Source organism: Pseudochaenichthys georgianus, chromosome 18 (assembly GCF_902827115.2).
Source record: "Pseudochaenichthys georgianus chromosome 18, fPseGeo1.2, whole genome shotgun sequence".
NCBI classification, from domain to species: domain Eukaryota; kingdom Metazoa; phylum Chordata; class Actinopteri; order Perciformes; family Channichthyidae; genus Pseudochaenichthys; species Pseudochaenichthys georgianus.
The window spans coordinates 1278913-1300708 of NC_047520.1; the positions used below are offsets into that span (position 1 = coordinate 1278913).

Here is a 21796-nt window from a genome sequence, read left to right on the forward strand (position 1 = left end):
GGACGATGCTTGTAGGCCAGTATATCCTTTTGGAAGAGCCAGCTCAGTCCTAGAGTGGATTCTGGGACATCTGTCTTGTTTTGAGCCAGCCATAGCTCAACACTGGTAGAGCGACTCTCTTCTGGTAGGTGACTGATGACCTCTGGTTGATTGCTGGCCCATTGACGCAGCTCGAAGCCTGTAGATGCTAGGATGGCTCGTAACTTGTCGACCAGGTGCCTCGCCTCAGCAATGGTGTGGACGCTCTGTAGGCAGTTGTCTACATAAAAGCACTTCTCGACTGAGCTCCTCACCTCTTCATCTGGCTGACTATGGTCGATGACGTGGTGCTGAAGGGCAAATGTAGCACAGCAGGGGCTACACGTCGTTCCAAAAGGTAACACTTTCCACTCGTACACCGCAGGAGGATCTTGACTGCTGTCTCGCCAAACAAATCTGAGCAGGTCTCGGTCTTCTGGGAGGAGTCGAACCTGGTGGAACATGCCCTTGATATCTCCACTGATTGCTACTGCATGCTCTCGGAAGCGTAGCAGGACTCCCAGGAGAGATGCTCCTAAGGTCGGCCCAGGCAACAGATAGTCATTGAGATGTTGCCCTCGATACTGAAATGAGCAGTTAAACCCCAGTCTGTTCTTGCCATTATGGCTTACCATGTGGTGAGGAATGTACCACGACTCACGACCTTCCTCTACTGGTAGCTCAGGGTCACATTTGATGACGGAGCCTGCCTTGATCAGCTTTTCCATCTCCACTTTGTAGGCTTCAGCCTGCATAGGGTTCTTGGCCAATCTCCTTTCTATATTCCGTAGACTGTGCATGACGGCTTCTTTAGTAGCTTGAAGGAGTGGCATGTCTTTCCGGCGTAGCAGCGGGGTGGCATAACGGAGTATGTCGTTATCCTGTACTCTGATGGTTTTGGTCTCCAGGGTACCGATGGCCTCTTGGTCCTCCCTTGAACGTGTGACTAGTTTCTCGCTTCTGAAAGGAAGAGTGTCGACCTGCCACAACATCTCGACATGCTTTGTCAGCTCACTCACTTGTGGTCGTTAGGGAAATAATTACCCTAGACTCCTAGATGTGACATACAGGACCAACCTTGACGTCTATTTATGTCCTTTAAGGACACAGGCTGCTTCAGCCAATAATGTTATTGTTCCCATTCTGTGACCGGTCAACACTAGGTCACAGGTGGTCTTTGTTGTGGGTGCACTGGGACACTTCCTTCTTTGTTGTTTGTGGACTCCAGGGTATGACATATTCGAGGCCATAAGTGGCGGACGCAGGTAACTCAGTGTGCCCAAACTGTCTAAAGCTATCTTATCTAAACATGTTGATTACTCTGTGAAACCAGTTAAATGGGCTAGCAAGAGAGAGGCGCTCCAGAATTGACGTGGCAACTCTCCCGTGCAGTCAGACCGTGACTGCTGTGACTTGTGATGTGAATGCTCCGGCCGAAACTCCAAATAAATCATCAGTGGTTTGACATCAAAGCTCCTGCTCTACCGTGTCTCTTTCCTGAGTCGGTGACTCCCTTGCATTGCTACACAGAAGTTTCCTCTACAGTGGTGATACTGCTGTGAAAAGACACTGCTGTGGTTGTGCGAGATGATAGACAACACTGGCTGGGCCTTGCAGCGTCCAGCCTAGCCTTGTGTGAATGGCAGCCGGTCCCCCTTTTGGGCCTAACCTGACTCGTTCAATGGGGGTGACGAGATGTGGGTGGTCACTTCCAATGAGAAGCAGAGGCTTCACATTTGTGAGGGTCCGGATGGGAAGGCCAATGAGGTGCTTATACTTCTCCCGGATTGCTCCATAGGGTAGTTATGATCTGCTAGTCCAATGTGAGCAGTGGTGAAAGCACCTGTAATATTGAACCTGGTCTTCGGCTTAGCAGGAGAGGAAATGGAGAAGGAGACTGATGCACCGCGAAGGGTCTGCACATCCTGTCTGATTGTGCGTAGTAGCAAGTCCTCTGGGATCCATTGCACACCTAACTTCTCTACAGCCTCTGGCAGCAGCATAGTTCTCTCTGAACCGTCATCCAGTATGGCATAGGTGTTGATGAATCGATCCTTATAATGGATGCGGACTTTGATGACTTTCAGAAGGACTTGACTGCCTTCAGCGGGTCTGTCCAGGTACAGTACCTCAGTCGTGGCCCTCATGCCATGGTTCTGCGAGGTTGGTGCTGAGTCTGTCTCCTTAGGTGGCCTCAAGTTCACATCATGCAGCACCTGGTTTCCCTTGGCAGAGGCCACATGTCTTCTTTAAGTTGCACTGCGCTGCCTGGTGCGGCCGTGCACAGCGCCAACACCTCTTATTGGTTCTTATCCATGCTGTCAGCTGTTCTTTGTTCAGCTTGGTTACTGCTGTACACTGACTGAGGTAGTGGTCCTCATTATTACAGTAGGGACAGTATGGCTTACTCTTGTTCCCTTTGAAGGAGTTACCTGGAACTTGAGAGTCTGGTTTCTTCCAAGTGTCCTTGGCACCATGGAGCACAGTGGTGTGGTGCTTGCCCTGCCGTCCCTCAGGTCTGGATGATGACTCCCACGATCCCTTCACAGCTAACTGTCCTTCGGAGTCCTGGCACCAGGACTCATATTTCAGCCACTCTGCGAGATCTATAAGGTTGTGAGTTCTTGAGCCCTGACGGAACATGCAGCGGCGGAAATCTGCTCTCTGTTCAGGCGGCAGCTTACTCAGCAGACGAGCAACATGTGAACCACACTGTAGCTCCACTTCTCCCTCAGACCCTATGGTTCTCAGCATTCCCACTAATGACTGGATCTGAAGAGCAAACTTCTCGAAGGCAGCAACGTCTCCCCGCTTAATGTCCGGTGAGTCCATCACAGCAGCAATACGCTTCAGCGCTATCTGATGTGGTTGGCCAAACTTATCGTTCAGGGCAGCCATAGTGTCTGAGAAGGGCGTTGCAGAGTTGAGGTAAGCATCTGCTATTAACCTGGCTTCTTCTAGTTGCAGGTGACCCACCAACACCTGATACTTGAACAGCTCTGTTGCACTGGGCGGTATGAGGTTCTCCAAGGAGATCTTGAGCCATGCAAACTCACTTGGGTCTCGACTTGAGAAGTTGCGGATTGTTGGGCGTGGCCCATGGTAACCTGGCTCTGATATGAGGGCAGGTCTGGAGGGCAGTGGCTGTGTCCATGACCTATGTGGATGAGGCTGCGGTGGGGGAACTGGGTTACTGCTACGCTCACTCCTGTGACCACCATAAACTTGGTACTTGGGCTCATTTGGAGCCAAACTGGGTGGTCGTGGTGACAGCTTAGCAGGCTGGTACCAGGGAGTTGAATAATCAGCGTAGTTCTCCCATGACCGCGTAGCAGGAAGGGCACCATGTGCTGAGTGCTGTACATGTTGCTGACCGACAGACGGCTGAGTCACTGGAGCTGGAACTACTTCTTCCTTTGGTGGAAGCTCATCTGGTCTCCCGTTGGGGTGATGAGGCGTTATATAGTCGCCAGGCAGTAACTCTCCACTTACTGGGTCAGGCCATGGTGGTGTTGCAGGCCAATCATCCTCATCCTCACTATTGGGTTCGCTTACAAACGGTTGCGGTGGCTGCATCACCGTTAACTCTGGCTTGTTTTTCATTATGAGCTCCTAAAGTTCTTCATTTACTTCAACATTTAGGTTTGCTTGGACAATTAAGTGGTTAGTTTTAAGGAGCGATACTGTGTCACTTTTAATGGCCGTGCGTGCGTGCACTTTGGGTTTAATATTGACCAGTAAAAAATACAATTGATTAACTGTATACACCAGTGGCGAACCGTCAGGGCCTTCAATGTATTCAGAGAATACCCTGGAACACTCAGATAAAACAAACAAAAAATCGATTTAATTATATAAATAAAATGTATATAAAATGAATAAATGAGTATCGTATCCGTGTTGTTGATCTGTAATATTACAGTGTTACGTTGATTTGTTTGTCCTTCCCGGACCATGCACTACGCATTTCAGTAGAAAAGAAAGCAACCAATCAGATCTTGTTCTGGGTCTCTGGGTAGAATATCCTTCAACCAGGTATTCTACATCCTTGATCGAATGCCCTGGCCGTTGCACTGAATGAGAGCGCACGTTTGGACTGACAGTTTGATCAACCAATCAGATCTTGATTTGTAGCCAATGGGTGTATTCTCTCTCGTGACTCCAGCAGGACTCCTTTGTCTCCTTTGTCTTTGTCTGTCTGACGCTCCAGGAAAGTGCTACCCTAAAATGGACACCTGATTGCTGAGTTCTCACAGATGTGGGGCCGCGCCCCTTTAATTAGTTAACTCTCTGCAGCTGGTGGCCCTCAAAAGGAAATCTAGACTGGCTCCCTCCTGAGTTGCTATTGTGTCTTTTCAGTGGCCCAATGGTTTTACAATTACATTAAACCCTAAGTATAAAGTTATGAGTTTAACCCTTAATACAGTTACACCTACTCAATAAAGCTCTTAGTATTCTACACATGTTTAAATCAAAGTTAACCCTAGCAGTCAGTTTGTTCAGTTTTAAGGTTTCAGTCAAATGACTGAAACGGTTTGGAGCGGTTTGGAGATTTAAAATCACAATTTCAGTCAGATCAACTACAGAGCATTGATACAGAGTACACGCTGAAACAGAGAAGTCTAAAGACAGAATGTTACTCACACAATTCTAGAGTTGCACACTGGCAGGTCAGTGACCAGGATGAGATTTACATAAAGACATGTAATTGTGTGTGTGTGTGTGTGTGTGTGTGTGTGTGTGTGTGTGTGTGTGTGTGTGTGTGTGTGTGTGTGTGTGTGTGTGTGTGTGTGTGTGTGTGTGTGTGTGTGTGTGTGGCAGAGGAGACAACATTTGTGTTGTATTTTCGTGTGTCGGATATTCAAACTATTACTTTATAAGTATCATACCAAAATGTCATGAGAGTAACTTAGCTTTTTCGGGAATAGTGCAGTGCGTAATGTACGTGTGTGGGCAATCAAGAGCAGGTGAGAGAGCGTCGGGAGCCGGTGGGGCGTGGGATAGGCGTGTGGCGCAGTGGATAGAGCCTTGGTGTTGGGATAAGGGGGGCACAGGTTCAAACCCCACTGCAGTCAGCATGTCGTTGTGTCCCGGGACACTTCACCCCAAATTGCTCCTGTGGGGATTGTCCACAGTGTTGAGTGTGTGAGTCGCTTTGGATAAAAGCTTCTAACAAGTAACATGTCATGTAATGGATAGAGAGAGGGATAGCAGTAGCTCTTTAAAGGGATAGTGGAAATTGAACCACAAATAGTTTCGTTTTAACTTATATACAAGCATAATTACGTACCAAAACAATCACACCTGATTAAAAAAATATAATAATTGCCTTACGCATGTTAGAAGCACTTTATTGCAGCTTCCCCGAACTTTTTTAGAAACGAAATGATGAGTCAGCCAAACCGGAAGTGAGGAAAACTCAGGAAGACGAAACAATAACAAACCATGGCGTCTATGCAGAATGAACGTGGAAGGGCAAATATACCAGACAAAGAAGAAGGATTGTACGAGGTATCCAGTGATGATAGCGAGTCAAAAACATCCTCTCGGCTTTCCTGCGAAAATGTAGTTTTAGGAACTGAATCTGAATCCGGTTCAGTAAGCGACGATGGTGAGAATATTGAGCCAGACGATGGACCATTACGTCCTTATTTGTTCGAGCCCGAGGAGATGGAGTTAGTTCACGGCATGGGCAATGGCGAGGATGACCAGGACCAGGCGCCAGATGATGCACCCCTACGCACAAATAATCTTGACTGGTAGGTCCCTAAGCATAGCTCACGCTAGGCGCTATATTATATATTGCAAAAGTTGGCATGCATGCACTGTAGGCCTATGGCTATGCGCGAGGATGACTGCATGTAGGGTACATTTCATAACATACCAGGGTCAGGTTCACATAAATTATCTTGTCACATTTATTATTGTATATGTAACAGCCTTATGGGCATTAATTACATGAATACATGTAAATGAATTGTATACTAGCATGATATACAGCTAGAGCCAATCGGTCTTTTGACGTAGTATGGTCCTAATCCTAGGCTAGCCAGGCTGCCTGTCAAGTGTAGGCTGTACTCACAGTACTGTTAGTCTATCATGTCTATATGATGACTGTAGTGTACACATTCGACAGTGTGTACCGGATTATCGGATGACGAGGCCTCCGGTCGCCTAATCGACAGGCAATAAATGGCGTTGTACACAATGGTACAGGCTAACGATGCATTAAATCAGCCAGAAAACATAATAAAATACTCGTGCCTCGTCCAATGTTTGTGCCCGTCTTCCTTTGTTTTCGTCATCACCCGAAGATTCCCGAAGTATTTCGTTTCATTGAGAGGGCGTGGTCGGGAGCAGTAAAATTGAAAATAAAATGAAACTAGGCGCATGAAATATAAAAAAATTGTTTATTATGCTTATTTTTAATTAAAATACATAAGTTAAACCCAAAATTGGCGGATTTCCACTATCCCTTTAAGTCTAATGTATGGATCACGCCACAGCAGCAATAAATAAAGACCACAAAAACAACAAACAGTGGCATATTTGACCGCTCTGCTGCATGAAACTCGCCACTGCTGTGGTATGATTTGAAGAAATAGGGGGCAACTGCTATTACATATGCTTCCGCTAGTCAATATTATAAGGAATCGTTCTCATTGTTATGCGGATGATACTCAACTATATTCAGTGGTTTCCCCTTTTTGGGGTCTCCTACATTGTTCCTAACAACATAGTTTATGTATCCAGCAATAGTTTGTACAACAGGTCAGGTCAGCAGGCCAAAAAAAGAAAAGAGGACAAAGAGGTGGTAAACCCTTAAGTTATTTAAATGTAGAACTTGAAAGTGTGAGTTATAATAAGACTGAAATGTGAGTTTATTTGACTAGGTAAATAAGGTTTCCTTGCTCTAATAATGTAAGATTGGTATTTGTTTCAACTCTGAGTATTAAATCAACTTAGACAACTAGAACCTTTAAGTCATATCAACGAGATTTACTTAGTTGAAACAAAGATTTATTTTTCAAGTGTAGACATTGTGGGTGTGTATGTGATTTCTTGATGCATTAAAATATGAAACAAGGTGCACTGACTACTTTTTTGTTAGTGCTGTTAGTGTGGGAAATGTGGTTATGTATTATATGGGAGACCGAGCCTTCTGCTCCGCTGCTCCGAGATTGTGGAATGCCCTCCCAAACCAGCTGAGGACACCACAGACTGTGGAGGCTTTCAAAAAAGGCCTAAAAACGCATCTTTTTAGAATAGCCTTTAACTAGATTTTTAAATCCCCCACATTATGCCATGCGGGCATGAATGTCACAGCTTTTATTATGTTGTTTTAATTGTTTTTTTATTGCTGTTTTGTTTCACCCTTTTTAATTTTTAATTTTGTAGCACTTTGAGTTTTGTTTACGCAAATGAAAAGTGCGCTTATAAATAAAATATATTATTATTATTATTATTATTAAAAGTAGATTATTACCAAAATAAATTACACATGTTATGCATTATTAAATTAATGCACCAAATAAGATGTATTTATTTTGTATACATAAACCTGGTTCTTGTGAATTTAAAATGCATAGGCTTTATTTATATCGAATACATAAGCCTTGTTCTCGCATTTGAAACACATTGGATGTATTGATAATAAGGTTGTTGACATAGTTATGTATTTGCAATGCATGGAGTTTATTAGTCAATTTATGTAAGAATGTAATGCAAATGGATAGTAATTTGATATGCAATTCAAAAACATAAATCTCTACATTACGGCCAAATATTTCTGTGTACTTTTACAACTTACTTTCTTAGATTGTTGTTTATGTTCCACACCAAATCCAATTCTTTCCGATGTGTAAACGAACCAGGCAATACACTTCTGAAATATGTGAAATAATACTAAAGTAGAAGAGCTGTGGAAATATGGGAAGACACAAAAAACAATAACAAGAGGATTAAACTGTGAATTTATCCTTATGTTGTCTTTTATTTAGTGTTTGTGATTATCATTGTGAATTGCAATGTAGTTTTTGTTGTTGTTGTTTTGCTTCTTTGAAAGCAGTACGTTTGTGTCCTTGTTTCTCCTTACAGTATATGTTAAGTCTCTTTGCGGTTGTTATGCATTTAAGCATTACTTTATATTCATTTTGTCTCTTGGTCGTCATTTTAAGTTAGTCTTTTTGGTCATTGTGTCTCTTTGTGGTTATCTTGACCCTTATCATAGTGAGTCTAACATTGGTCATTTGTAAACTCTCTGCAGCGCTGACGCTTTGTTGACCCGCGCAGATCTCTTAATCCAGTAACGAGTAAAAGGAAGTCGAACATCAGTCCTCAGTTCCTGTTTTTCAGATGTGTTGAAACCATTTCACATTGTTTAATGGAATGACAAAACCAACATAATTAAATAAAAGCCGTTTTATTCCTGTGAATAGCATAGTATAAAACCGTTTTATTTTGTGTCATTTGGATGAAATCACACCTTATTCGGAGGTAAAAACATTTAGAAACAGGTCAAGGTGTCCCGATTCTCATGTTATGTCACGTTTGTAGTTTTGTCTGTGTTGGTGTTTTTCTTGTCTTTGGGTTTCCTGTTTCATTGTGTAAAGTGTTCACCCCCGTTTCCTGCCTGTCTGCTTTCTGTCTGTTTCCCTCCCTGATTACCCGATTGTGTTCACCTGTTGCCCTTGTGTTTCTCCTCCCCTGCCCGGCTGTTTCTCGTCTCGTGATTACCCCTCCCTGTATTTAGTCTTGTCTCTTTCTGTGTTCAGTGTTGGGTCGTGTTTGTTGGTGACTGAGTTCACCGGTGAGTGTTCCGTGTTTTTCATTATCCTTGAAATAAAGGGTTTCTCAAAGTTATCTGCATTTGGGTCCTGCTTCCTTCACTCGACCGTGACACAAGGTTATTTATTATGATCATTGTTATTTTTGTATTATTTTTATTTTTATTAAAGTCATTTTGTGTCTCTTTGTGGTCTTTCTGTGTCTCTTTGTAGTCTGTCTGTGTCTCTTTGTAGTCTGTCTGTGTCTCTTTGTAGTCTGTCTGTGTCTCTTTGAGGTCTGTCTGTGTCTCTTTGTAGTTTTCTGTGTCTCTTTGAAGTCATTTTGTAGTTGTTTTGTGATTATTTGTAGTCCTTTTGTTTGCTTTTCTATCTGTAGTGACCATAGTTAATATGTTGTCTCTGTATTATTTTCTATTTGTTTTTTATTTCTGTGTGTTACTTGCATATCATGTTTTGACATTTTGTGTCTCTTTGTAGTTTATGTTATGTCTTTGTAGTTTATTGTATGTTCCTGTGTAGTTTATTTTGTGTCTCTGTAGTCATTTTTATGTAGATCTTTTTGGGTAATTTGTCTCTCTGTGGTTATATGTTCCCTTATCATAGTTGTGAGTCTTTTTGCAGCAGTTTTTTTATCTAACTGTGGTCATTCGTCGCCATTTTACGTTTATTTTGTCATTTTGTCTCTTTTTAGTCATTTTAAGTAGCTTTTTTTTTGTCATTTTGTCTTTTTGTGGTTATATTGACCCTTATCATAGTGGTTGTGAGGCATTCTGAATCTGATTTTGGACTTTTTTGAGCTCTCTCTACACTTTGTTGACACATTGCAGATTTAACAAACTCATTCATTCCAGTAACGAGTAAAAGGATGTCGCACATCTCCCTATTTGATTGTTTTGCAGATGTCAGGATAATTTCTAGTATTTAAGCGATGGTTTTCCTCCTGTTCTCCGCCACTGCTCTCCTTCTGCTGCAGGTTCCTACAAACTCTCTTTAATGTGCTAAAGGTGGCTAATGTTGGGCTATAAAGGAACTACAGCACGGTCACATGACTTCATGTCACCACCGCTAAGCTAAAGGTGGCTAATGTTGGGCTATAAAGGAACTACAGCACGGTCACATGACTTCACGTCACCACCGCTAAGCTAAAGGTGGCTAATGTTGGGCTATAAAGGAACTACAGCACGGTCACATGACTTCATATCACCACCGCTAAGCTAAAGGTGACTAATGTTGGGCTATAAAGGAACTACAGCACGGTCACATGACTTCACGTCACCACCGCTAAGCTAAAGGTGGCTAATGTTGGGCTATAAAGGAACTACAGCACGGTCACATGACTTCACGTCACCACCGCTAAGCTAAAGGTGGCTAATGTTGGGCTATAAAGGAATTACAGCACGGTCACATGACTTCACGTCACCACCGCTAAGCTAGAGGCGGGTAATGTTGGGCGTGATGACGTTTAGTAGTCTCATTTTGAAAAACAAATACTGACTTATTTATGTCCTTCAAGGTACAGTTATTATATGGTGCTTTTATTTTTGAAAAACAAGCCCTATCTTAAGCTTCCTGTAACTATACAGTTACTATATGGGTCTTTATTTTTTAAATAAGGCTAATCCTGTGCTTCCTATTAGGATACAATTACTATTAAGTTACTTTATTTTGAAAATAAAGCCTTGTCAGATTCTTCCTGTAAGGGTACAGTTACTAAATTAGGCTTTCATTCTGTTTCCGTCCTGGTTCTCTGTGACTGTTCTTAAGTACACCTTTTAGTTACTTGTACTTTACACAAGTTCTTCTTTCACACCTGCTTCCTGTTGATGTCCTGCAGAAAAACTGCCACTCCATGGATGCACACCTGGCTTCTGTTCACAGCACGGCGCAACACAACCAGATGCAGAAGATAATCATCTACGCCTTGCAGAAGCTGAAGGAAACCTGGATCGGAGGCTCGGACGCACATGAGGTATTTTATAGTACATTTACTTATGTTTTATACTTAGGTGTTAGGTACTCAACTTGAGTATCTGAAACCTGTGCTCTACCTAGTTTGACAAGTAAGCAGTAAAGCATTAATTTCGGTCTTATTTTACAGTTTTTTTTGCATTAAATACACTTTTTCTGCATATGGACGAGTGGTTCTGGTCTGATGGGTCACAGAAAGAATAGCGAGTAGTAAAGCATTATCCAAAGCTCTCTGAAAGTAAACAGTTATTTTCTTCGGCTTTTATTTAGAAAAAAAGCATTATCTAAAGCTTCCTGTAAGTAAACAGTTATTTTCTGGAGCTTTTATTTTGAATCACAACAACCTTTTCATATAATTTCCATAAGTTCTATGACACTCATTAAAAAACGGACTTTCTGAGTGATTAACTTTGACTTGTAAAGGAGCATTTTGACAGTTTATTATTGCTGTTTTCACTTTAGTAACAGGTCTTCTTTCATATAGTGTGTATTTTTTTTTTCTTGCAGAGGAGAAGTGCTGGGATAACATGGAGTGCTCCACCGAGCTCCGCTTTCACACCAAGTACTGTAATTAGTTCCCAGTACTTAGTCCCGCCGAACTCTTTAGTCCCGGGACTGTCCTAGTAGATGGCGTTCACACCGGAATAAGTCCCTGAGGGAGGATTATGTAAATAAAGGCGCTGACGTCACTTCTTCTTCTTCTGCTTTGGGTTTACTGGCAGACCACAAACAACTTCACAGCGTATACCGTGTAAGGAAATATGTGTATGTATTCATGTTAGCAAACTATGAAGAAGCTTAAAATGGGAAATGATTTGTGTAGAAAACTGTGAGCTGGATTTGGGGCCTGTTGACATGTGGTTTTTGAGGACAAAGGCCAAAGGTCTGGAAGGGAGGCTAGGAGATAATGAAGCTAAGCTACTGTGATTGGGGAAACTTAAGAAGTGAGGTGTTGGAGATATTTGGGCAGCCAAAGGTCTGGAAGGGAGGCTAGGAGATAATGAAGCTAAGCTACTGTGATTGGGGAAACTTAAGAAGTGAGGTGTTGGAGATATTTGGGCAGCCAAAGGTCTGGAAGGGAGGTTCAGATAACTCCCCCCATTGTTAGCAATGTATAAAACACAGGAACCAGTCTGTGTTCAGTCTCTCTCCTCTGGCTGGCTCACGTGATATCAGGTAAATGTGGGATCCCACAGATAATTGTATTTAATTTGTACTGTATTTAATTTGTACTGTATTTGATTGTATTGCATTGTCATATGACCATTAAAGTGGATTATTGTATAATGGTTACTTGGTAGCATTGGATTCCTTCCTGTATGATAACCAGCTTGTTAGGGACGCGCGGAGATTTGAAAAAGCGGACCAGTTGCCCTTACAAATCTTCAACAACTGCCACCCGAAGTCCTGGAGTCCCCCGGAGTTGGGGACTGGCTTCGACTGAAGCGCCGACACCTCCTTATCACTCCACCGCTCCCATGTTTTCTTTTGTGTTGCCATAAGTTAGTCTCTCTCCGTTGGTGCGCTGGGCTAATACTAATGCTAATAATGCTAATGCGAGCAAATAAAATGGCGGCTTAAAAAAAACGTTTCATGTTTTACGGGCCGTGGTTTGCAATTCACCCAACGTATCCGCCGTTTCTGACGATTTACTCGGAAAATGCTGGGAAGACTCCCAGCAGCTTCTACTGAAGCCAGTCCCCAACTCCGGGGACTTCCGGGACTTCGGGTGGCAGTATACACCGTGAAGTTGTTTGTGGCCTGCCAGTAAACCCAAACCAGAAGAAGAAAAAGTGACGTCAGCGGCTCCCTCAGGGACATATTCCGGTGTGAACGTAATTTACTAGATAGTTCCAGGAAATAAAAGTTCCGGGGACTATTCCTGGGAAAAGTACTTGACCAACTGCAGTACTACAACCTCGTTGTCAGTCCTTGACATTACTGAGACCAAAAACATTTTCCCCCATTGACTTACATAGGGAAAGAAACGTCTGTAAATCAGCAGATAATTATTTGAAAACTAAATACATTTCCCAGTGTGAACTCTTTTATAGCCTTTATTTGAATCATTAGGTTTTAAAAGTTATAAAATGCTATAAAAGCTGAATCCATTGTTATTTTATCTCATTAATCTGACTGACAGATACCTCATTGACACCAACGCAACTCCGGTTCAAGCTCCGTGCTAGAGCTTTTCGGGTTCAGAACCAGTTCTTCGGTTTAGCTCTGGCTCTTTTCACACCGCCCAGAGTCCGACTGGTAATGTGTCGTTGCGTCATCGTTTGCGTCATGACGTAACCGTTTGCGTGCCTGCTTCATAAAGCCAAACCGCGCGGATGAAATCAGTTGCATTTCTTATGGCTCTATCTGCAGCTTTTCTGGAGTCATTTCTGTGGTTTAGTTATATTCTTATAAAAAAGTGTATTCGTGTCAATAAAGTTTTTTTTAAAACACAACTGCTTCCGAGGTTGGTCTTATTTCTTAAGGTGGACTGTGGAGTAACGTTGTATCTTTCATTTAAATGAACTGTAACCTTCACCCAGGTATGTAACAGCTGTTCTCAAATGAACACGTGAAGTAAAGTTTGATATTTAGAGTTTTATAGATTTATAATGAGTTATAATGAGAGGTGATCAACGTGAATGCTCAGGTTCCACCTTAACACGCAGACACGTTGCTTCACCATGACCAGAAACCTTTATACAATCTATGGCAGAAACACTGAAACTCTGTTATGGAAATCTAGGGCCCAACACAGCGCTGGAGAGTACAAGTCAAATGAACAATACAAATAAATGGTGAATCAAGCAAAGCTGTCTTTTGGTTATTTATTTGAAGCTTCAAATACACGATACAATAATATAAATATGTCACAAGTCGCACAGAGTATAAGATAGTCTGCGCGAGAGTGCGCAGAACAATGGAAAAGCAAAGGTTATATAGAAAAAGGAGTGGGAAAGAGAACAATCTGGGTTCACATAGTCAGATTGTTGATGAGACACCCAGTGGCCTTGAGTAGATAGCATAACGGTTCTCAGAGCAGGGAAGTTCGTGATGTGTCTGACTGTGTATGAGTCTCCCAGTCTGCTGAAACAGCTGTGGCCTTGCAGAGACTGGGAAACTCATAAGAGAATATAATAGAATAATAATGGTAAAAGCACAACAAGAGGAAATAAGAAGCATTTGGTTTAAACATATGAAAGATATAATAAGGATAATAATAAGAATGATAATAATAAAATTTTCCACTACATTCCCCCCTTTTGATCATACTTGATCAATAGAAAAAACAAATGATAGGATAGACTGATATAACACATCAATGAATACACTCCATCGCTGGTTTAAGTAAACACATCACAAATATATCATAGAAAACTGGCTGTTTTTGTGGAGGACAGACTCCAATATAATGTAAGCATAAGAGAGGAGATACACACATGATTATATTGATAAATCGGAATCAGACTCTTCTGATTCTAGCTGATCTATCTCACTGTGGCGCAAAGGATTGTCTTGTAATGGAATAGTAGTATACTGAACGAAAGCTAACAGGTTGTTAAGATGCAGCACGGTGTCAGTGATGTTCTTGGTGGCGTCGGGAATGTAAGTGAGACTCTCTAGCCGGACGTGTAAGGTATCTATTTTATGGGCATTGTTTACTGTACCCCACCATGGGAACAGGCCACCCATGAATTTAGCTCCAGCGGACGTCAGATCTCTTTTTACCTTGTGGTGGTCGGGGTGTTGGAACTCTGGGTAATGATGTGTCGTGTGCATTAAGGACGTGAGTACAGTGACTGCTGGATTCAAATCCACTAGAGTGCATGTCCCTATCCAAAGGGGAGCCAGAACTTGATAGAGCTTATTGCCGCACAACCAAACGTAATCTTCTGGCGCGCTAAACCCAGCATCACTGGGCCACGCCAGTTGGAGGGAAATATGTTTAACATCTGGGAATGCTACGTTAGAAAGGATTCTCTCAGGGGCACCAGATATGCGACAATACGAGATTTTGTAAGCACCGTCACCGCATGTGTTCCGTAGGATGCGAGTACAACCAGTAGTAGTGCCTAGGAAAAAATAATGTGGTGTAAGAGACGTTTTGTGGTAAACTCTCTGGATGCATAGGCTGTGTTTCATCCCTCTCAAATGACTGGGGTGCACATGGCTGACGGGTTGGTACTTTGCGTATGTGGTGTCAAGCGTGGATGCACGCAAAGAGGAGTTAGACCGATTGCTGCATGGTGGGGGAAGCTGCCTAGCATAACGCCACTCGGTTACGCTGTCTTCACCCTTGATGGGCTTTGTCAGAGCCATAAACGCGCAGAGGTGTTCAACCTGGGTCAGACAGCGCGGACGAACTGGCACGGACATTGATGAGTCCTGGGGGAAAAGAGTGCATGCATAACATGACCCATTTTGTCCTGCGGCCTGCAAGAATGATCTCAGAGTGTGCCACCAGACGTTACCGGTGATCCCATTACTGGTCTGACCCACATCAATGTTGCTATGGTCGCCTATGTATAGATTAAATGTAGATGTACCTATGGATGTCAACAGTGGCGTCAAAGGTTGCGTACGTTTTTCCGGGTCTGAGTTTTGGGCGCGATGTCTATGTAAAATGTGCCACACGGGTCGGCGCCGGATACATACAGACAGACAACAAAATAAAATAAATGTGGTTCGCCCTGCTTTCCCCATGTACCTCTTAGATACCTCGATTTTGGCTGACATGCTGTATGCTGAAATGGATACATAAAATATAGGACTAGTCCTAACACAACTATCATGGCAAGTATGCAGAGGAACCATTCTATGAGTGTCCAGGCTCTCCAGTAGCATTCACATTGCTCACGGTTGCGTTGTCGTCTCTCCAGGCGAGCCCTCATCACGAGGGGGAAATGTTCCATGGAGTGTGTGAGTGTATTCTCTCGGTCGATTTCGTGACACGGACCGTCAGACTTCGCACACTGATAACACAAACGAGGAACCAGAGAGCATATGGAACCGCTCAGCTGGCACTCGCTCGTGACCCCTTGTGTGTAGTGTGTTTTGGTGTATGTAGTGCAAGTGTGGTGCTGGTGGTGACTAGGACACGTCACTTGCTGTCATCTGTTGGTGACTCGGACACGTCACTTGTTGTCATCTGTTGGTGACTTGGACATGTCACTTGTTGTCATCTGTTGGTGACTTGGACATGTCACTTGTTGTCATCTGTTGGTGACTTGGACATGTCACTTGTTGTCATCTGTTGGTGACTTGGACATGTCACTTGTTGTCATCTGTTTCTATCGTTTCTCCTTTCCTGTGACCACGACCTTGCAGTGGCTGGCATGGACCCATGTAGCTCTCTCGGCGACCTTGACCGCTGTCTGGGTGACGAGAAGCACCTGGTAGGGACCTTGCCAACGATTGGATTTCCAGCTCTTTCTCCGGAAATCCTTGACCAGCACGAAGTCGCCCGGTTGAAGGCGGTGAAGCGGACCAGTGGCAGTCGCTAAAGTGGATGATAGGTTAACACAATATGACAACATAGCATCCTCACACAAAGTTGTGGAGGGAGGAGGACATCCTGGAGCCTTGAGTCCAATCTGTGGAGGAGCCCCAAAAAGGATTTCAAATGGGCTGAGTTGACTCTGTGTTCTTTTCCGCATCCTCATGTACATCAGCACAATGGGCAGAGCTTGTGTCCATGACAGACCTGTGTCTGCACAGCATTTTGTTAGTTTGTAATTTTGCATAATGCTTCACAGTGCTTTTGAGCTGTTACTGTGAACCCCCTTGTGAACCACTCCTGATTTATAGACTCTAACATCCCCCCTTTTGACACATGATCCCACCCATGTGTCAACTTAGCGAAATGAGGGAAAAAAATGTCTGGGAAGACATGGATTGGAATTTGGGCCAACCCAAAAAACAGCCCCAGCAGCCTTCCATTGAGCCTTCTCAACTGGCGTAGCTAGCTGCTGCATGGAAGTCAGTGATGACATTTTGTCAGTAAAGGAGGAGACAGGGATTTTAACAAATGAGTGTGCGTGAGGTGCGAGAGGAATCAGGGCAGCTGCCTTTGCGGCTGAGTCAGCAGACGCATTTCCTAGGGAAACTGGGTCTGTACTGCTTGCGTGTGCGGCACATTTACAGACTGCAACCTGAGATGGGAGCAAAATGGCGTCTAGTAAGCCTGCAACCAGTACATGGTTAAGCACTGGTTTGCCATCAGATTTAAGAAATTGTCTACACTTCCAAATAGCCCCAAAATCGTGTACTACCCCGAAAGCATATCGTGAGTCAGTGTAAATAGTCACGGTTTTGCCTTCTGCAAACGTGCAGGCTTCAGTTAGTGCGATGAGCTCTGCTGCCTGTGCTGATAGGTGACATGGAAGCGGTCCAGAACGGAGTACAGCAGAATCTGAAACAACAGAAAAAAAAACAACAAAAAAAACAACAAAAAAAAACAAACAAATAAATCAGTGCCCCCTTGGTCGCGAGAGGCAGACCCATCAACATACAAAATGAGGTCAGCGTTGGTCAGAGGAACGTCTTTTGAGTCCGAACAATAAAACCCTGTCTGTCTTTAAGTCCGGTCTAGGTGTGCCAGCTAGACGTCAACCGTCTTCAGGCAATATTCAAACTAAATGAAGTCTCTCCTTTTGAAACATCATGTGTTGAAATAAACACCTGCAGTTCAAAAAAAAAAATGAATTGCCTAATATTTTTGTTGTGGAATCAATTAATTTCTTTCTTTAAAGGCAAAAACATGAAAAAGCTAAGAGAAAAACCCGATTGAATACAATATTATTTGGAGCAACTTAATTTATAAATAGTTGTCAACTTAAAAACATGTGTTCATGTTCAACATGTGGTAATTAAGTACATACAATTTAAGATTATATTTAAATAATACGGTAAAACAAGTTGGAACTTCCGGAGTAATCAACTTAAAAACTTGTGTTTATGCTACCAATTGTTAAGTGAGTGGTAATTGAAAACACCTCTGATTGCAGAGGAAAAGCCTTCTCCCCTAACCCAAATAACTTTGTTGCTTTAACAACATTTCAATAGAAGTTGTCTTAACTCAATAACCATGGATGCAACCTATTGCCTTGATTTTCTTTGTTTAGCCAAGGCATTTGTTGTTAGAGTGTACGTAGACTGGGCCTCCCATATAACCTGGCTGAGCCGATATAAAAACCAATCAGCAAATAACTTTTCAATACATTATTGATTACTATTTTTGAGGTCCTTTTAGGTTGGAAGTGAACATAAGTCAGAGGTACATGGTGTACTTTTCCTTCACTACATGTATTAATACCTTTAGTTACTTCACAGATGTGGATGAATGATGTGAAATATAATCAAGTGTTAAATCAGACTTTAGTTCCACCTGGAGTAAATCCACCAGCTACCCTGCAGTCTACAAAGTACTTCAGACTAGCTGCACCTTCACCAGCTTTGAGAACACTTTCATGATCAATCATTATAAAACATATCATATATATTATTCTGAAATGGACCAATCTGCACAACGACTACTTTTACTGTCTTTCACTATATTTTGATGAGAATACTTTTCTACTTTCACTTGAGGAACATTTTGAATGCAGGACTTTTACTGTAACACTCTGGTACTTCTACTTTTACTCAAGTACAAGATCTGAGTACTTATTCCTTTACTCAAATACAATATCTGAGTACTTCTAATTTCACTACAATATCTGAGTACTTATTCCACTTCTGGTAGTGTATTAGTCTGAATTGTAGCTACAAAATCACACAGAGCTGCATAAAAATAGAATAATATGTACACGTGTGTACAATGATTTGTAGGTAATTTTGACTACTCAAGACACCTCACTTATACATCTTCAAAGTATTGGCTTTCAGAATATTAAACTTGTTTCGGCAAATTCAGATGATAAAATACAACTTTGAAGCTTGTAACAGCATAATTACAAGCAGAGAACGGACTAAGGTAACATCACAGCAAGCATAACAACAGCCGTGTGTTATGAACACATACGCAAGAATGACATCATCTGTTGCTTAGTGACTTTTTTAACATTTAGTCTTAACACAAACGTGTGAATGTGTAAGGTTTACCATTATATTCAAATGTGAACAAAAATTGACTGTCTTTGTGTACCGGAACACTGGAAAAAATGCATTTGAGACATCTATGGCAGTAAAAATGTTGCAGAGGCTGGACCTTGGGAAATAATCAGATAAGAATTCCGGACGAGCGTGCATGCACAGCTGCATTTACATCGTAAATCCTGGACAAATCTCCACTCGTCAGGAGGTTTGTCTCTGATCTTTTTGACAGGAAACACTGGAATCGTTACACGGAATAATGACCCCTTGTTTAAGCAGAGAGGTAAACACTGGCCATCAACAGCTTCACGTTTAAATGGGTACGGTACGGAACGTGGACATTAACCCTACGTCATATCTGTGAGCTGCCCAGAGTGAGTATGGCACATCTGAAAGCGCGGCAGGAAGCTCAGAGATATGAGAATTACCTTATCCTCAACCAACAGCAATGTGCGCAGAACGGCTACGTTCGTGCACATTTTCCTTTGATACACGTCACGTGACATAGAGTACATGACATATTCTGTGTGTGTAGGTGTCTAATCAGTGACTGACTCCCAATCTTTAACGATTGGACCCAAATCCCTCCATCTATCAGTGGGGCCCCCTGGCTAGTGAAATGTGTGGACCGCCCCTGGGATTTGACACAGCTGGTTGTGTCTTGTGTGTGTGTGAGTCTAACAGAGATAGCGCTACCCAGCGAATTCCAATACATTTTTAAACATGAGCTCATCATTCACACATTCTAACAGTAAAACTCTCATCATAGCATTTACACGGATCTTTCAACCACGTTAGCAGAACAATGCAAAATGAGAAGTTTCCACACAGCAGGTGGAAAACCACGTTGACCAGTCAAACGCAACAACTCCTGAAAATCAGGATATGTCAGCAGCCCATTGATACACATTCACCAGTTCTTTATCATCAAATGACACGTTTTGAACCATCGTAGGAGATGGCTGTCGGACTTTAAGACCCTCATTTGTGGAAAAATGAGGTCCAAGCCGAACCGGAGAACCAGATCTCTGCCCAGTAAATGTATTGGGCAGGCAGATGATAAAATAACTGTTTTTTACTGATGTGGGAAATGGATTACTGTCAACACCGTTATCTCCACTCTGAAACCCAGCACATGAATAAATCTATCACTAAATTTGCATTCAGGCAAATCTACCCTTTTTTACCACAGAATGTGTAGCCCCAGAATCAACCAAAAATGTGTGGGACATGTCTTAACGCAAACATTCACTGTCATATTTCAAATATGTACCCTTTTTAATTACAGACATGTCCTCTAATTCTTCTAATTTCTCAATAGCATGTATGATGCGTGTGTGTGTGTGTGTCACTTCCCTGGTTAGATGCTGCTTGGCATGGGGTCCGTCTCCCCCGACCGAATTCCTTCCTCCTCCACTCCCTCCCTCGACTGTTAGTTTGAAGAATTGTCTTTGTTGTGGTCCGATTTATCCGATCAAAAGTTCTTTTTCTTCTTCTCGTGTGGGCATTCAGCGAACCGATGACCCGTCTGTCCGCAGTTAAACCAGCGATTGTAGTTATTGCTCCGGCCTCGGAAACCCCCTTGTCTGCCCCGGCCATCACTTTGGGTCCAGGCGGTTGTAATAGCCTGGACCATGGTCAGCTGGCCAGGGAAAGCGGGGCATGTAGTTATTCCTTTTTGGAGGTGTTCTTTTCTGTAGAGTTCAGCTTTCTTCGCGTCTCTTTTCTTTTTCTCTCTCTTGTCATGGATCTTTTTCAGTCCTGCTTCTTCTTCTTCATTTTCTTTTCTCTGTCTCTCTTCGTCTCTGCCCCCTCTCTGTGTGTCTTGCTGCTGTGCAGCTGCTCCAGCAGCGGCTGGTATGTTGACCTCATGGTCCAGCAGCAGCAGCCCCTCCAGGAGCCTCCACAGCAGGTAGCAGACGGGGGGAGGAAGGAGGGAATGGGGAACTTAGGTGAGGGAGAGGGTCCCGCACGCCTGAAACCAGAGGATAAAGGGAAGCATGTGATTTATATTGTGGAGGAAACACAAAACACTTTTTATCTTTCTTTTCAGTCTTATCCTCAGCCTGTATCTTTTTTATTGCCGCGGCCAATTGCCTTTCACGGCACTCTGCTTCATCCTCCCAGTATTTTAAACACTTTCTATGAGTGTCCAGTCTCTCTAAATCTTTTACTTTAATTTTACTCTTCTTCTTCATTCCATCTTCACACTCTTGTAATTTATCCCTTAGGTTTTTGATTTTTAATTTACTCAAAGAACCTCCCTTAGGAAATCCGAACATTTCCGTCCATATATTTAATTTAGCCAGACTTTCTTCACCATATTTTGCTCGCATGACATCAACTATCGGACCCTCAGGAGGCTGTACATACCCCCTCTAAAGTGTCACCAAAACACTCCGTGTCACCAAAACACTATTAAAGTGTCACCAAAACACTCCGTGTCACCAAAACACTATTTTTCATCCGTCGATGCTAGATATGCCAAATATCTCTGTTTTCGAGCAGTCCCTCTCCTGATGTCATGGAGTTTTAATTACGTTTAACTTTAAACAATTTAGACTTTGCACATCTCACCGAGTATTGAAAGCCCTTTGAGTTCGTTGGATCTCGTGAAGTCAATCGGTTCCACCCCTCGCGCTGGTCCCCTCGTCCCGTACGTTTTATGTCGGGGTAGAGGAGGATCCAAGATCCCGGAGCTAGCAGCCACCAGCGTCCAGAGGTTTCCCCGATCAAACATACAGAGATCCTGCCGACAACGCCATTTGTTATGGAAATCTAGGGCCCAACACAGCACTGGAGAGTACAAGTCAAATGAACAATACAAATAAATGGTGAATCAAGCAAAGCTGTCTTTTGGTTATTTATTTGAAGCTTCAAATACACGATACAATAATATAAATATGTCACAAGTCGCACAGAGTATAAAA

The 21796-nt window shown here is 42.8% G+C and overlaps 1 protein-coding gene across 1 annotated transcript in view; it reads left to right on the forward strand.

The window, feature by feature from the left end:
- The window catches only part of LOC117463592 (ladderlectin-like), a 105055-nt gene that overhangs the window by 56884 nt on the left and 26375 nt on the right, over nucleotides 1–21796 (forward strand). The window lies entirely within an intron of this gene.